Source organism: Salmo salar, unplaced genomic scaffold, assembly GCF_965601325.2.
Source record: "Salmo salar unplaced genomic scaffold, fSalSal1 ptg000432l, whole genome shotgun sequence".
NCBI classification, from domain to species: domain Eukaryota; kingdom Metazoa; phylum Chordata; class Actinopteri; order Salmoniformes; family Salmonidae; genus Salmo; species Salmo salar.
In genome coordinates, this window is record NW_027675387.1 from 1,338,342 (window position 1) to 1,357,124 (window position 18,783).

Sequence of the window (18,783 nt, forward strand, 5' to 3'; positions counted from 1 at the left end):
ACGTGGAGCACGGCATAACTGTCTTTACCGGTGTAATGAATGAAGAACTACGTTTGACTGGCATGCAGAAAATGATTTCCTGGATCAGCTGATGATAGTTGAACATGTGACTGTAACTAAACAGCTACAGTATTAAGTATTATGTGTAATTATTGAAGAACCGCATTAATGACAGTATCCATTTGGGAGTTGTCAATAAAGTTAAGGTGACTCTCGGTTAGAACCATTGGATTTAGTAAACTGAAATGATTTAGGATTTCTGTGCCCATGAAAACTGTTTTCCCAGCGTAACAAAAGGAGACACTAAATGTTACGTAGGTAGAGAGCATTTCAGAGATCTGAATACAAACAACTGTCCTAACAGGACAATAACCTAAACCACAAGGCCAAATCTACACTGGAGGAGCTTACCAAGATGACATTGAATGTTCCTGAGTGGCCTAGTTACAGTTTGGACTTAAATCATCTTGAAAGTCTATGGCAAGACTTGAAAACGGCTTTCTAGCAATGATCAACAACATACTTGACAGAACAGGAAGGATTTTAAAAAGAATAATGAATATTCACATGAAGATCAGCCTCCTATTGGATGACATCACGACTTCCCATCAAGCCAACTCCTTGGAGACCTTACTATGACATCACTCACTCCGTCTAGTTTGCAGTTGTTAAAAAAAGACTATTTTGCTCAAAACATTTATTTGTTTCCCTTTAGTGTGTTTATACTTTACTGTATTTATATATCACTTTTCAACAGGAAAAGTTTAAAAATCCCTGGAGGACGTCATGAACAATTCATACAGTACAAAAACATATTTGAGTGTAGAATGCCCTTTTAAAAATCACACATTAGTTCAACAACTGCAGAGTTTGTGTCCCTGTTTTATTAGATAGTACTCACTGTATTTACTGGTGTTAATCAGATCAATGTCCCTGTTTTATAAGATAGTACTCAATGTATTTACTGGTGTTAATCAGATCAATGTCCCTGTTTTATTAGATAGTACTCACTGTATTTACTGGTGTTAATCAGATCAATGTCCCTGTTTTATTAGATAGTACTCACTGTATTTACTGGTGTTAACCAGATCAATGTCCCTGTTTTATTAGATAGTACTCACTGTATTTACTGGTGTTAATCAGTTCTCCAGTCTTCTCTTCATCATTGACAGTAATTGACCCCTCTTCATCCTCCACTCCAAAAACTGCATCTTCCTCCTCTTCTTTTACTGTAACATCCTCCTCCTCTTTCACTCTGAAGGCGTCTTCCTCTTCTTTCACTGTAACGTCTTTCTCTTCTTCTTTCACTGTAACAGCCTCACCCTCTACTTGTTGTTGTATTGTAACAGCCTCCTCTTCCTCCTCTTTCACCAGAGCTTCTTTCTCCGTCCAGCAGACCTCTTCTTTAACAGGAGGAGAGTAGCTTAGTGAACTCATGGTCGGAGATAATAGCTAGTTAGAATTAGCATAGTGCTAATTTAACCAGCCAGCTAGTTGACTTACAACGTAAATATTAAATTAAATGGGGTAGCTAGTTGTTTCCACATAAGCATGTTTAAATCACAGTGGCAAATAAACCACGAAATTGTCTTAAGAACTTGAATGTTCAGACTTTGTCGGCTAGCGAGCTACCGAGGTGGCTGCAGTTGTTGAAGAAGCGTTCCGTCCACTAGATTATACGTCACACTAGAAACATCGCCTGAAAGACACATATCGCCATCTGCTGTCTGGAGGGAGGAAACGCAGTTGAGGAGGGAAAACTATTTTTATTCTTCATTGAATTATAATATTATAAAGCAGTTTAGGGAAACGTTTTTTTCTCTCCATTAAATATTAATATTATATCAACACGTACAAAGAGCAACAAGTGTTGTTTGATTAGTTCATTTTTTTATGAGAATTTAAAACAAACTACATCTACTCCACATCTGTATTTCTGATTCAGTCAAATAACTAGATATCAAAATAAGCACCTAGTTATTGATACCCTTGAAAAAGATGAGCAAAAATTACTGTAAAAAATAAATAAATAAACTTTACCCACTACCAGGATATTTTAGCCCAAAACCTGGTTACCTCTCTGCTAGGAGGCTGAGACTTGGCCATAAGTGGATCTTCCAGCAAGACACATCAACATCCACAAAGAAATGGTTCATTAGGCACAAAATCAACATTTTCAATTGCCATCTCAGTCTTCAGACTCATAAAACATTTCAGTGTCATTATCCTCCCAAGGGGAGGGTGCTGGAGTATTGAAAACATGGGTGGCAATAATTCAGACCCCTACCTTTTGAGAATTACATGTTAAATTAAATCTATTTTTCTGAACAATTGTATTAGTTTAAAATAATATAGGACTTGCTATAGGACTAGGTCTATACTGCTCCTACATGGTGTAACAATACATCATGTAGATGTATATAATGAACAGACTAGGTCTATACTGCTCCTACATGGTGTAACAATACATCATGTAGATGTATATAATGAACAGACTAGGTCTATACTGCTCCTATATGGTGTAACAATACATCATGTAGATGTATATAATGAACAGACTAGGTCTATACTGCTCCTATATGGTGTAACAATACATCATGTAGATGTATATAATGAACAGACTAGGTCTATACTGCTCCTACATGGTGTAACAATACATCATGTAGATGTATATAATGAACAGACTAGGTCTATACTGCTCCTACATGGACTAACAATACATCATGTAGATGTATATAATGAACAGACTAGGTCTATACTGCTCCTACATGATGTAACAATACATCATGTAGATGTATATAATGAACAGACTAGGTCTATACTGCTCCTACATGGTGTAACAATACATCATGTAGATGTATATAATGAACAGACTAGGTCTATACTGCTCCTACATGGTGTAACAATACATCATGTAGATATATACTACCGTTCAAAAGTTATGGGTCACTTAGAAATGTCCTTGTTTTTTAAAGAAAGCACATTTTTCATCCATTAAAATAATAATAAAATGTATCAGAAATACAGTGTAGACATTGTTAATGTTGTAAAAAAATTAACAAACAAAAAAATTAAACAAATTCACCTTTATTTAACCAGGTAGGCCAGTTGAGAACAAGTCCTTTATTTAACCAGGTAGGCCAGTTGAGAACAAGTTCTCATTTTCATCTGCGACCTGGCCAAGATAAAGCAAAGCAGTGCGACACAAACAACAACTTGTTCTTTAACAAAGCTTTTGTAAACAGTGTTGTTGCATAACAATCAGGCAGTAGAACAACAATAATCATCACCCTCTTGACCAATCTTCCCTCCCCTTAACATTGGGTTGATTCAGACCCTGTCAGTGTACCAGGTGGACATTGGGTTGATTCAGACCCTGTCAGTGTACCAGGTGGACATTGGGTTTGATTCAGACCCTGTCAGTGTACCAGGTGGACATTGGGTTGATTCAGACCCTGTCAGTGTACCAGGTGGACATTGGGTTTGATTCAGACCCTGTCAGTGTACCAGGTGGACATTGGGTTGATTCAGACCCTGTCAGTGTACCAGGTGGACGTTGGGTTGATTCAGACCCTGCCAGTGTACAAGGTGGACATTGGGTTGATTCAGACCCTGCCAGTGTACCAGGTGGACATTGGGATTGATTCAGACCCTGCCAGTGTACCAGGTGGACATTGGGTTGATTCAGACCCTGTCAGTGTACCAGGTGGACATTGGGTTGATTCAGACCCTGTCAGTGTACCAGGTGGACATTGGGTTGATTCAGACCCTGCCAGTGTACCAGGTGGACATTGGGATTGATTCAGACCCTGCCAGTGTACCAGGTGGACATTGGGTTGATTCAGACCCTGTCAGTGTACCAGGTGGACATTGGGTTGATTCAGACCCTGTCAGTGTACCAGGTGGACATTGGGTTGATTCAGACCCTGCCAGTGTACCAGGTGGACATTGGGTTTGATTCAGACCCTGCCAGTGTACCAGGTGGACATTGGGTTTGATTCAGACCCTGCCAGCATGGCCAGAAATGTATTCCAAGGTCAGTAACTTATAACCACAGAACCACCCCAGACCTTTCATGGATGACTAAAAACACCTAAGTATTATATTTACTGTCATGGTCTAGTATGTCATCGCCTCAGACACCAGTCACAATGCTGGCTGAGGTACTAGTAAAACATGACATATTATTTCCTAACCATTCACAATGCTGGCTGAGGTACGAGTAAAACATGACATATTATTTCCTAACCATTCACAATGCTGGCTGAGGTACGAGTAAAACATGACATATTATTTCCTAACCATTCACAATGCTGGCTGAGGTACGAGTAAAACATTACATATTATTTCCTAACCATTCACAATGCTGGCTGAGGTACGAGTAAAACATGACATATTATTTCCTAACCATTCACAATGCTGGCTGAGGTACTAGTAAAACATGACATATTATTTCCTAACCATTCACAATGCTGGCTGAGGTACGAGTAAAACATGACATTATTTCCTAATTGTCAAAAAATCCCCACTCCTTAATCAACTGGTCTCTCTCTGTTTAACCAGAATAACGTGAGTTGTGACCTTCAGACTGTTAGACTGTTAGTCCATAATCAACTAGTCTCTCACTGAGACAGCTTCGATGGCCCAATAAATGTTTCTGCCAGCCAATGTGATAATTCCAGTACATCTGTAAAGGGTGTTGAGCTTGTTAAAGAAGAGATAGAGAGGTAACCATACACATTGCACATGGACCGTAAGAAATCCTGAAGGTATTGAAATGCCTGGGCTCGCAGGGGATGTGTTAATTCATAACCCATCATTTATACCTGTTAATTCATAACCCATCATTTATACCTGTTCATTCATAACCCATCATTTATACCTGTTCATTCATAACCCATCATTTATACCTGTTCATTCATAACCCATCATTTATACCTGTTAGTTCATAACCCATCATTTATACCTGTTAGTTCATAACCCATCATTTATACCTGTTAATTCATAACCCATCATTTATACCTGTTAATTCATAACCCATCATTTATACCTGTTGGTTCATAACCCATCATTTATACCTGTTAATTTATAACCCATCATTTATACCTGTTTGTTCATAACCCATCATTTATACCTTTTGCTTGAAAGGGGCGGAGCTCCCTGACCTTACTTGGCAGGAACTAATGGGGATTCATAATAAACCCCAGGAAGAGTAGCTGCTAACTTGGCAGGAACACTGGAGCTCTGTCAGAGTGACCATCGGGTTCTTGTTCACCTCCTTGACCAAGGCCCTTCTCCCCCGATTGCTCAGTTTGGCCAGGCAGCCAGCTCTAGGAAGAGTCTTGGTGGTTCCAAACTTCTTCCATTTAAGAATGATGGAGGCCACTGTGTTCTTGGGGACCTTCAATGCTGCAGACATTTTTTGCTACCTTTCCCCAGATCTGTGCCTCGACACTATCCTGTCTCAGAGCTCTATGGACAATTCCTTGACCTCATGGCTTGGCTTTTGCTCTGACATGCACTGTAAACTGTGGGACCTTATATAGACAGGTGTGTGCCTTTCCAAATCATGTCTAATCAATTGAATTTACCACAAGTCGACTCCAATCAAGTTGTAGAAACATCTCAAGGATAATCAATGGAATCAGGATGCATCTGAGCTCAATTTTGAGTCTCATTGCAAAGGGTCTGAATACTTAAGTTAATCAATTTGCAAAAATGTCAAACTGTTTTTGGTTTGTCATTATGGGGTATTTTGTGTAGATGAGGGGGAAAAATTATACAATTTTAGAATAAGGCTGTAACGTAACAAAATGTTGAAAAAGTGAAGGGGTCGGAATACTTAATGAATGCTCTGTATATCACTGGCAGGGCTTTCTACCTCTGGCAGTGTTTTCTACCACTGGCAGTTTTGTACACAGTCATGTGATACGTGGTATAGAAAAGTCCAATCTTAGGAGAGTACATGGAGAGTACACGCACTATACAGTGTGTCTGCAGGTGTCTGTCAAAACCACTGATACAGGAGCCCCTCCACCCTCTGGTGGGATGGATCATGTCTACAGAGAAACCTAGATTCAAATACTTAGATGTTTGTTTATTGGGTATATGTTGTGAAATAGATATTACTTGATAGATATTACTGCACTGTCGCAGCTAGAAACACAAGCATTTCGCTACACCCACAATAATATCTGCTAAACATGTGTATGTGACCAATAAAATGCGATTTGATTTGAAATAAACGTCCTATTTAACAAAGGTGCTTTTGGCTGGAGTCAAAATGACTCCAAAGGATTTGAATTAAAAGTCAATTTTGATAAAGAAACACTAAACCATGATTTATATATATTAAAAACAAGTTGTTTGACAAAGTCATTAAAAATTGGAATAATTGAATGAACCACATTTTGGCTATGATCAAAGATATGCCTCTGGGGTCAAAATGATCCATGTCAGAAGTATGGTTCAATGAAAATATGTAGTGGGTGTAAAGTTTGTATTAAATTCTCACTCATTAAAAACGAATCAATCAACACATGCTTCTCTTTGACCGATTTAATATAATATTAAACTTATATGAAATAAATGAAAAATAAACGTTTGGTTCCTCAACTGCATTGCCCAGTCCAGTCAGCAGATGGCGATGTGCGTCTTTTAGGTTCAGGCGATGCTGCCAGTGTGACGTATAATCTAGTGGACGGGACGCTCCAACAACAACAGCTAGTCAGACACCTCGGTAGCTTTCTAGCAAACATAGCTACAACATTCACGCTCTTTACACTGTTTTGGTGTATATTAGTCGCAGTGTTTTAAACACACTTCTGTCGTATGTACTTGTTGGCCCATTTAATTATATATTTACGTTGTTTGTCAGCTAGCTGGTTTGCTAAGTTAGCTTAGAACTAAGCTAGTCGCTAATGCTAGCTAGCTAACATCCCCGACCATGAGTTCACTAAGCTACTCTCCTGCTAAAGAAGAGGTCTGCTGGACGGAGAAAGAAGCTCTAGTGAAAGAAGAGAAGAATGTTACAATACAAAAACAAGTAGAGGGTGAGGCTATTACCGTGAAAGAAGAAGAGAAAGACGTTAAAGTGAAAGAAGAGGAAGACGCGTTCAGAGTGAAAGAGGAGGAGGATGTTACAGTAAAAGAAGAGGAGGAAGAGAAAGAGGAGGCAGTTTTTGGAGTGAAAGAGGAGGAGGGGGAGATGACTGTTACATTGGAGGAAGAAGAGGAGGTTGGAGATGTGTTTAACACCAGTAAGTACCGTCTCTGCAGTCGTTGAACCAATATGCAGTAAAGGGGTTCTACACTTTAATGTTGTTCTGTAGGAATGGCTGAAGCTTCACTGTAACGTGTAGAACATCAAGAGTGGACCATCAACAAAACGTTAACAATTGATCAAATGCATCCAATGACAATGCCTGAAATACTGTAGTCCTCAATATCTCCTATTAGATTAGCCCAAGATGTTCTCTTAAAGGGGCAATCAGCAGTTGTTACATCCATTTAGGGACTTATACATTAATGATATGTACCCATTGTTTCTTGAAGAAATCACTTATAAATGCCTCATGAGCTTAGTTCAACTGTCATACCCCATCAGAACCCAAAATATAAGCTTTTATTCACTCCAATGTTTGTCAGTAAATATAAACAAACACTGTATATCCTCAAAACATGGTTAAAACTAGAATGTTGATATCATGGATGGTTGCATTTCTCCAGCCCCATCCCTCAGCTTTTTACTGAAACGGGCAGGGAGTTCGCTTTGTTATTGTTTCTACTGCTGATTGCTGCCCCCGTTACTCCTCAAGGTCCAAGGACTGTATGTTATTTTCAGAGGTAGACTGGCTCTGGTAGCTAAAATAGTCAACTATTCCATCTAAATGTGAATCGATTCTCAATTAAGATACATTTCTAGAAGCATAAATTGATGTACTTTCATATCAATTCAGAATAATTTCACACAATATTTAAATATCACATCAAAATAATTTCACATAATACTTTCCGGACTAGTCTCCCAGTCCCTGCTGCTGAAAAACATCCCCACAGCATGATGCTGCCACCACCATGCTTCACCGTAAGGATAGTGCCAGGTTTCCTCTAGACGTGACTCTTGGCAGTCAGGCCAATGAGTTCAATCTTGGTTTCATCAAGCCAGAGACTCTTGTTTCTCATGGTCTTAGAGTCTTAACCTCTCTAGTGTAGGGGGCAGTATTTGCACGGCCGGATAAAAAAACGTACCTGATTTAATCAGGTTATTACTACTGCCCAGAAACTAGAATATGCATATAATTGTTTGATTTGGATAGAAAAGACCCTAAAGTTTCTAAAACTGTTTGAATGGTGTCTGTGAGTATAACAGAACTCATATGGCAGGCAAAAACCTGAGAAGATTCCAAACAGGAAGTACCCTCTCTGACCATTCCTTGGGCTTCTTGGCTCTGTTTATTGAACATTTAGGATCTTTGCTGTAACGTGACACTTCCTACGGCTCCCATAGGCTCTCAGAAGGCGCCAGAACATTGAATGATGACTTTGCAGGCCATGGCTGAAAAACACTAGCGCATTTGGATAGTGGTCGTTCTGAGAACAATGAGACTGGGGGCGCGTGCACGAGAAGACTCCATGTTTTAATTTTTTTGTCTTTGAACGAAAACAGGGTTTCCCGGTCGGAATATTATCGCTTTTTTACGAGAATGATTTTAAACTGCGGTTGACATGCTTTGAAGTACGGTAATGGAATATTTAGTATTTTTTTGTCACGAAACGCGTCTGGCGCGTCACCCTTCGGATAGTGTCTTGAACGCACGAACAAAACAGAGGATATTTGAACATAACTATGGATTATTTTGAACCAAACCAACATTTGTTATTGAAGTAGAAGTCCTGGGAGTGCATTCTGACGAAGAACAGCAAAGGTAATCCAATTTTTCTTATAGTAAATCTGAGTTTGGTGAGGGCCAAACTTGGTGGGTGTCAAAATAGCTAGCCCGTGATGGCGAGCTATCTACTCAGAATATTGCAAAATGTGCTTTCGCCGAAAAGCTATTTTAAAATCGGACATAGCGATTGCATAAAGGAGTTATGTATCTATAATTCTTAAAATAATTGTTATGTTTTTTGTGAACGTTTATCGTGAGTAATTTAGTAAATTCACCGGAAGTTTGCGGTGGGTATGCTAGTTCTGAACGTCACAGGCTATTGTAAAAAGCTGGTTTTTGATATAAATATGAACTTGATTGAACAAAACATGCATGTATTGTATAACATAATGTCCTAGGAGTGTCATCTGAGGAAGATCATCAAAGGTTAGTGCTGCATTTAGCTGTGGTTTGGGTTTATGTGACATTATATGCTAGCTTGAAAAATGGGTGTCTGATTATTTCTGGCTGGGTACTCTGCTGACATAATCTAATGTTTTGCTTTCGTTGTAAAGCCTTTTTGAAATCGGACAGTGTGGTTAGATTAACGAGAGTCTTGTCTTTAATAAATATGAAAACTCACCAAAACAATACAGATGAAGACGAAGCGTGACATTCTGGGCTACTCACAGGCAGCTACACAAACACAAGATCCCACAAAGCACAGGTGGGAAAAGGCTGCCTAAGTATGATTCCTAATCAGAGACAACGATAGACAGCTGCCTCTGATTAGGAACCTCTGATTAGGAACCCCAAAACAAAGAAATACAAAAACATAGAAAAAGAAACATAGAACGCCCACCCCAGTCACACCCTGGCCTAACCAAAATAGAGAACCAAAACCCTCTCTATGGCCAGGGCGTGACAGAGGCATGGTTCACATCAGGTAATGCTTCTTGTGAATAGCAAACTCAGATTGTGTGAGTGTTTTTTATAGGGAAAAGCAGCTCTAACCATCATATCTAATCTCGTATCATTGATTGGACTCCAGGTCAGTTGACTCCTGACTCCAAATAGCTTTTGGAGAAGTCATTAGCCTAGGGGTTCACATACTTTTTCCAACCTACATTGTGATTTTTTTTATTATGTATTCAATATAGACAAGAAAAATACAATAATTTTTGTGTTATTAGTTGAAGCAGACAGTGTTTGCCTATTGTTGTGACATAGATGAAGATCAGATCAAATTTTATGACAAATTTTTGCAGAAATCCAGGTAATTCCAAAGGGTTCACATACTTTTTCTTGCCATTGTACATATATCAACACATACATTTTATCATTTAATCATTTTTAGGGGCAATGTTTCATTTTGTTTTTGACGTTATGTTTTCAAGTTAACACATAACATTCACCATTACACTGTTCATTCTGCTCCTCACTGCAAGACTGAGGACATCAAGCATCTGTGTCACATGTTGACGTGTGTTTCTGTGTTTACATGTTTATATTTAAACTGGACAGAGAAGGAACCCTGGGGGCTTTTACAGAATGCTAATGCGCACACACACGCACACACACACACACACACACACACACACACACACAACACACACACACGTGGTACATTATATCAATGCTGGGACCTTTTGCCATGAGATGTTAAAGCCATCATCAGTCGGGATCGTGATGTCACAGTAGTGATGATGTCATCACTAAACGCCTCAGGTGTTGTGATGAGTCATCGGCCCTCGACGGGGACACATTATTATTATTTTTTTCTTTACCGACGGGGACACATGCCTTTAACCTCTATGGGCTATGTGGGACGCTAGCGTGCCACCCGTGGTGCACTCCATCAACAGCAGGTGCATTTCAAGAGCGGCAAATTTGAATCCGAATAAATGTCAAAATTCAAATTTTTCAAACATACAACTATTTTACACCCTTTGAAAGATAAACATCTCCTTAATCTAACCACGTTTTACGATTTCAAAAAGGTTTTACGGCGAAAGCATAAATTTAGAGTATGTTAGGACAGTACATTTACAAGAGTTGTGTGTAATGTTTTGTCAATTCAAAGACAGGGTCACCAAAACCATAAAACCAGCTAAAATGATGCACTAACCTTTTACAATCTCCATCAGATGACACTCCTAGGACATTATGTTAGACAATGCATGCATTTTTAGTTCTATCAAGTTCATATTTATATCCAAAAACAGCGTTTTACTATGGCATTGATGTTGAGGAAATCGTTTCCCTCCAATAACCGGCAGTCAAGTCAGCGTCACAAATTAAATAATTAAAATTAGAAAACATTGGTAAAATATTATATTGTCATTTAAAGAATTATAGATTTACATCTCTTGAACGCAATCAACTTGCCAGATTTAAAAATAACCTTACTGGGAAATCACACTTTGCAATAATCTGAGCACTGCGCCCAGAAAAATACGCGTTGCGATACAGACTAGACGTCATGTTGGGGAGATCTAAAATCTAAAATACTATGTAAATAATCCATTACCTTTGATTCTCTTCATCAGATGTCACTTCCAGGTATCACAGGTCCATAACGAATGTAGTTTTGTTCAAAAAAGCTCATCATTTATGTCCAAAAATCTCCGTCTTGTTAGCACATGATCTAAGCCAGCCGGACTTCTCGTCATGAACGAGGGGAAAAAATATATTTCCGTTCGTTCAAACATGTCAAACGTTGTATAGCATAAATCATTAGGGCCTTTTTTAACCAGAACATGAATAATATTCAAGGTGGACGAATGCATACTCTTTTATAACGTATTGGAACGAGGGTACCCAACATGAACTCGCGCGCCAGGTGTCTAATGGGCCATCATCGTTCCATGGCTCTTGTTCGGTCAGATCTCCCTCCAGAAGACTCAAAACACTTTGTGAAGGCTGGTGACATCTAGTGGAAGCAATAGGAAGTGCCAAAATATTCCTCAGACCCTGTGTTTTTCAATGGGATAGGTTTAAAGGTAATACAACACATCAGGTATCCACTTCCTGTCAGAAAATGTCTCAGGGTTTTGCCTGCCAAATGAGTTCTGTTATACTCACAGACACCATTCCAACAGTTTTAGAAAATTTAGGGTGTTTTCTATCCATATGTAATAAGTATATGCATATTCTAGTTACTGGGTAGGAGTGGTAACCAGATTAAATCGGGTATGTTTTTTTATCCAGCCGTGTCAATACTGCCCCCTAGCCCTAACAGGTTAACCCTCTTCTCTCTCCTCTTATTCCTCCTCCTCTTCTTCCTCCTTCTCCCTCTTCCCCCTCTTCCTCCTCTTATTCCTCCTCTTCATCTTCCTCCTCCTTCTCCTCCTCTTCCTCTAATTGTTCCATCTTCATCTTCCTCCTTCTCCCTGTCTTCTCTCTCCTCCCCTTATTCCTCCCTCTCTTCCTCATCTTCCTCCTCTTCCCTGCTAGTGCAGCGTGCAGTCTGATGTTATGAATCGTTTACATCTAGATATATGATGTAGAACATGTGACCGCTTTAGTTGAGTCTCCAGGTCACACCAGATCCACTGCAGTATTCAAAGTTTGTCCAGGTCCCCAGGATGTCTTCAATACTGTCCACTAGGGTCTATTACCATCTAGTAGGGAGATGTCTTCAATACTGTCTACTAGGACCTATTACCATCTAGTAGGGAGATGTCTTCAATACTGTCTACTAGGACCTATTACCATCTAGTAGGGAGATGTCTTCAATACTGTCTATTAGGGTCTATTACCATCTAGTAGGGAGATGTCTTCAATACTGTCTACTAGGACCTATTACCATCTAGTAGGGAGATGTCTTCAATACTGTCTACTAGGACCTATTACCATCTAGTAGGGAGATGTCTTCAATACTGTCTATTAGGGTCTATTACCATCTAGTAGGGAGATGTCTTCAATACTGTCTATTAGGGTCTATTACCATCTAGTAGGGAGATGTCTTCAATACTGTCTATTAGGGTCTATTACCATCTAGTAGGGAGATGTCTTCAATACTGTCTATTAGGGTCTATTACCATCTAGTAGGGAGATGTCTTCAATACTGTCTATTAGGGTCTATTACCATCTAGTAGGGAGATGTCTTCAATACTGTCTATTAGGGTCTATTACCATCTAGTAGGGAGATGTCTTCAATACTGTCTACTAGGACCTATTACCATCTAGTAGGGAGATGTCTTCAATACTGTCTATTAGGGTCTATTACCATCTAGTAGGGAGATGTCTTCAATACTGTCTACTAGGACCTATTACCATCTAGTAGGGAGATGTCTTCAATACTGTCTATTAGGGTCTATTACCATCTAGTAGGGAGATGTCTACAATACTGTCTACTAGGGTCTATTACCATCTAGTAGGGAGATGTCTTCAATACTGTCTATTAGGGTCTATTACCATCTAGTAGGGAGATGTCTTCAATACTGTCTATTAGGGTCTATTACCATCTAGTAGGGAGATGTCTTCAATACTGTCTATTAGGGTCTATTACCATCTAGTAGGGAGATGTCTTCAATACTGTCTATTAGGGTCTATTACCATCTAGTAGGGAGATGTCTTCAATACTGTCTATTAGGGTCTATTACCATCTAGTAGGGAGATGTCTTCAATACTGTCTACTAGGACCTATTACCATCTAGTAGGGAGATGTCTTCAATACTGTCTATTAGGGTCTATTACCATCTAGTAGGGAGATGTCTTCAATACTGTCTACTAGGACCTATTACCATCTAGTAGGGAGATGTCTTCAATACTGTCTATTAGGGTCTATTACCATCTAGTAGGGAGATGTCTACAATACTGTCTACTAGGGTCTATTACCATCTAGTAGGGAGATGTCTTCAATACTGTCTATTAGGGTCTATTACCATCTAGTAGGGAGATGTCTTCAATACTGTCTACTAGGACCTATTACCATCTAGTAGGGAGATGTCTTCAATACTGTCTATTAGGGTCTATTACCATCTAGTAGGGAGATGTCTTCAATACTGTCTATTAGGGTCTATTACCATCTAGTAGGGAGATGTCTTCAATACTGTCTACTAGGACCTATTACCATCTAGTAGGGAGATGTCTTCAATACTGTCTATTAGGGTCTATTACCATCTAGTAGGGAGATGTCTTCAATACTGTCTATTAGGGTCTATTACCATCTAGTAGGGAGATGTCTTCAATACTGTCTATTAGGGTCTATTACCATCTAGTAGGGAGATGTCTTCAATACTGTCTACTAGGACCTATTACCATCTAGTAGGGAGATGTCTTCAATACTGTCTATTAGGGTCTATTACCATCTAGTAGGGAGATGTCTTCAATACTGTCTACTAGGACCTATTACCATCTAGTAGGGAGATGTCTTCAATACTGTCTATTAGGGTCTATTACCATCTAGTAGGGAGATGTCTTCAATACTGTCTACTAGGACCTATTACCATCTAGTAGGGAGATGTCTTCAATACTGTCTACTAGGGTCTATTACCATCTAGTAGGGAGATGTCTTCAATACTGTCTACTAGGACCTATTACCATCTAGTAGGGAGATGTCTTCAATACTGTCTACTAGGACCTATTACCATCTAGTAGGGAGATGTCTTCAATACTGTCTATTAGGGTCTATTACCATCTAGTAGGGAGATGTCTTCAATACTGTCTATTAGGGTCTATTACCATCTAGTAGGGAGATGTCTTCAATACTGTCTACTAGGACCTATTACCATCTAGTAGGGAGATGTCTTCAATACTGTCTACTAGGACCTATTACCATCTAGTAGGGAGATGTCTTCAATACTGTCTACTAGGACCTATTACCATCTAGTAGGGAGATGTCTTCAATACTGTCTACTAGGACCTATTACCATCTAGTAGGGAGATGTCTTCAATACTGTCTATTAGGGTCTATTACCATCTAGTAGGGAGATGTCTTCAATACTGTCTATTAGGGTCTATTACCATCTAGTAGGGAGATGTCTTCAATACTGTCTACTAGGACCTATTACCATCTAGTAGGGAGATGTCTTCAATACTGTCTATTAGGGTCTATTACCATCTAGTAGGGAGATGTCTTCAATACTGTCTACTAGGACCTATTACCATCTAGTAGGGAGATGTCTTCAATACTGTCTATTAGGGTCTATTACCATCTAGTAGGGAGATGTCTTCAATACTGTCTATTAGGGTCTATTACCATCTAGTAGGGAGATGTCTTCAATACTGTCTACTAGGACCTATTACCATCTAGTAGGGAGATGTCTTCAATACTGTCTATTAGGGTCTATTACCATCTAGTAGGGAGATGTCTTCAATACTGTCTATTAGGGTCTATTACCATCTAGTAGGGAGATGTCTTCAATACTGTCTATTAGGGTCTATTACCATCTAGTAGGGAGATGTCTTCAATACTGTCTACTAGGACCTATTACCATCTAGTAGGGAGATGTCTTCAATACTGTCTATTAGGGTCTATTACCATCTAGTAGGGAGATGTCTTCAATACTGTCTACTAGGGTCTATTACCATCTAGTAGGGAGATGTCTTCAATACTGTCTATTAGGGTCTATTACCATCTAGTAGGGAGATGTCTTCAATACTGTCTACTAGGACCTATTACCATCTAGTAGGGAGATGTCTTCAATACTGTCTATTAGGGTCTATTACCATCTAGTAGGGAGATGTCTTCAATACTGTCTACTAGGACCTATTACCATCTAGTAGGGAGATGTCTTCAATACTGTCTATTAGGGTCTATTACCATCTAGTAGGGAGATGTCTTCAATACTGTCTATTAGGGTCTATTACCATCTAGTAGGGAGATGTCTTCAATACTGTCTACTAGGACCTATTACCATCTAGTAGGGAGATGTCTTCAATACTGTCTACTAGGACCTATTACCATCTAGTAGGGAGATGTCTTCAATACTGTCTATTAGGGTCTATTACCATCTAGTAGGGAGATGTCTTCAATACTGTCTACTAGGACCTATTACCATCTAGTAGGGAGATGTCTACAATACTGTCTATTAGGGTCTATTACCATCTAGTAGGGAGATGTCTTCAATACTGTCTACTAGGACCTATTACCATCTAGTAGGGAGATGTCTTCAATACTGTCTATTAGGGTCTATTACCATCTAGTAGGGAGATGTCTTCAATACTGTCTACTAGGACCTATTACCATCTAGTAGGGAGATGTCTTCAATACTGTCTACTAGGACCTATTACCATCTAGTAGGGAGATGTCTTCAATACTGTCTATTAGGGTCTATTACCATCTAGTAGGGAGATGTCTACAATACTGTCTACTAGGGTCTATTACCATCTAGTAGGGAGATGTCTTCAATACTGTCTACTAGGACCTATTACCATCTAGTAGGGAGATGTCTTCAATACTGTCTATTAGGGTCTATTACCATCTAGTAGGGAGATGTCTTCAATACTGTCTACTAGGACCTATTACCATCTAGTAGGGAGATGTCTTCAATACTGTCTATTAGGACCTATTACCATCTAGTAGGGAGATGTCTTCAATACTGTCTATTAGGGTCTATTACCATCTAGTAGGGAGATGTCTTCAATACTGTCTACTAGGACCTATTACCATCTAGTAGGGAGATGTCTTCAATACTGTCTACTAGGACCTATTACCATCTAGTAGGGAGATGTCTTCAATACTGTCTATTAGGGTCTATTACCATCTAGTAGGGAGATGTCTTCAATACTGTCTACTAGGACCTATTACCATCTAGTAGGGAGATGTCTTCAATACTGTCTACTAGGACCTATTACCATCTAGTAGGGAGATGTCTTCAATACTGTCTATTAGGGTCTATTACCATCTAGTAGGGAGATGTCTTCAATACTGTCTACTAGGACCTATTACCATCTAGTAGGGAGATGTCTTCAATACTGTCTACTAGGGTCTATTACCATCTAGTAGGGAGATGTCTTCAATACTGTCTACTAGGGTCTATTACCATCTAGTAGGGAGATGTCTTCAATACTGTCTACTAGGACCTATTACCATCTAGTAGGGAGATGTCTTCAATACTGTCTACTAGGACCTATTACCATCTAGTAGGGAGATGTCTTCAATACTGTCTATTAGGGTCTATTACCATCTAGTAGGGAGATGTCTTCAATACTGTCTACTAGGACCTATTACCATCTAGTAGGGAGATGTCTTCAATACTGTCTACTAGGGTCTATTACCATCTAGTAGGGAGATGTCTTCAATACTGTCTACTAGGGTCTATTACCATCTAGTAGGGAGATGTCTTCAATACTGTCTACTAGGACCTATTACCATCTAGTAGGGAGATGTCTTCAATACTGTCTATTAGGGTCTATTACCATCTAGTAGGGAGATGTCTTCAATACTGTCTACTAGGACCTATTACCATCTAGTAGGGAGATGTCTTCAATACTGTCTACTAGGACCTATTACCATCTAGTAGGGAGATGTCTTCAATACTGTCTATTAGGGTCTATTACCATCTAGTAGGGAGATGTCTTCAATACTGTCTACTAGGGTCTATTACCATCTAGTAGGGAGATGTCTTCAATACTGTCTACTAGGGTCTATTACCATCTAGTAGGGAGATGTCTTCAATACTGTCTATTAGGGTCTATTACCATCTAGTAGGGAGATGTCTTCAATACTGTCCACTAGGACCTATTACCATCTAGTAGGGAGATGTCTTCAATACTGTCTATTAGGGTCTATTACCATCTAGTAGGGAGATGTCTTCAATACTGTCTATTAGGGTCTATTACCATCTAGTAGGGAGATGTCTTCAATACTGTCTACTAGGACCTATTACCATCTAGTAGGGAGATGTCTTCAATACTGTCTACTAGGACCTATTACCATCTAGTAGGGAGATGTCTTCAATACTGTCTATTAGGGTCTATTACCATCTAGTAGGGAGATGTCTTCAATACTGTCTACTAGGACCTATTACCATCTAGTAGGGAGATGTCTTCAATACTGTCTACTAGGGTCTATTACCATCTAGTAGGGAGATGTCTTCAATACTGTCTACTAGGACCTATTACCATCTAGTAGGGAGATGTCTTCAATACTGTCTACTAGGACCTATTACCATCTAGTAGGGAGATGTCTTCAATACTGTCTATTAGGGTCTATTACCATCTAGTAGGGAGATGTCTTCAATACTGTCTATTAGGGTCTATTACCATCTAGTAGGGAGATGTCTTCAATACTGTCTATTAGGGTCTATTACCATCTAGTAGGGAGATGTCTTCAATACTGTCTACTAGGACCTATTACCATCTAGTAGGGAGATGTCTTCAATACTGTCTATTAGGGTCTATTACCATCTAGTAGGGAGATGTCTTCAATACTGTCTATTAGGGTCTATTACCATCTAGTAGGGAGATGTCTTCAATACTGTCTATTAGGGTCTATTACCATCTAGTAGGGAGATGTCTTCAATACTGTCTACTAGGGTCTATTACCATCTAGTAGGGAGATGTCTTCAATACTGTCTATTAGGGTCTATTACCATCTAGTAGGGAGATGTCTTCAATACTGTCTACTAGGACCTATTACCATCTAGTAGGGAGATGTCTTCAATACTGTCTACTAGGACCTATTACCATCTAGTAGGGAGATGTCTTCAATACTGTCTACTAGGGTCTATTACCATCTAGTAGGGAGATGTCTTCAATACTGTCTACTAGGGTCTATTACCATCTAGTAGTTAAATAGATAAATGAACCCTCACAAAAGGCATACTCTCCTAAACACTCACACACCGTACACACACACCACACATACCGTGCACACAAACACTACACACACGCGCACACTACACACTCGCACACACGTACACAAACTCTCTTCTGACAGCACTAAGAGGAAGTGTCACCACAA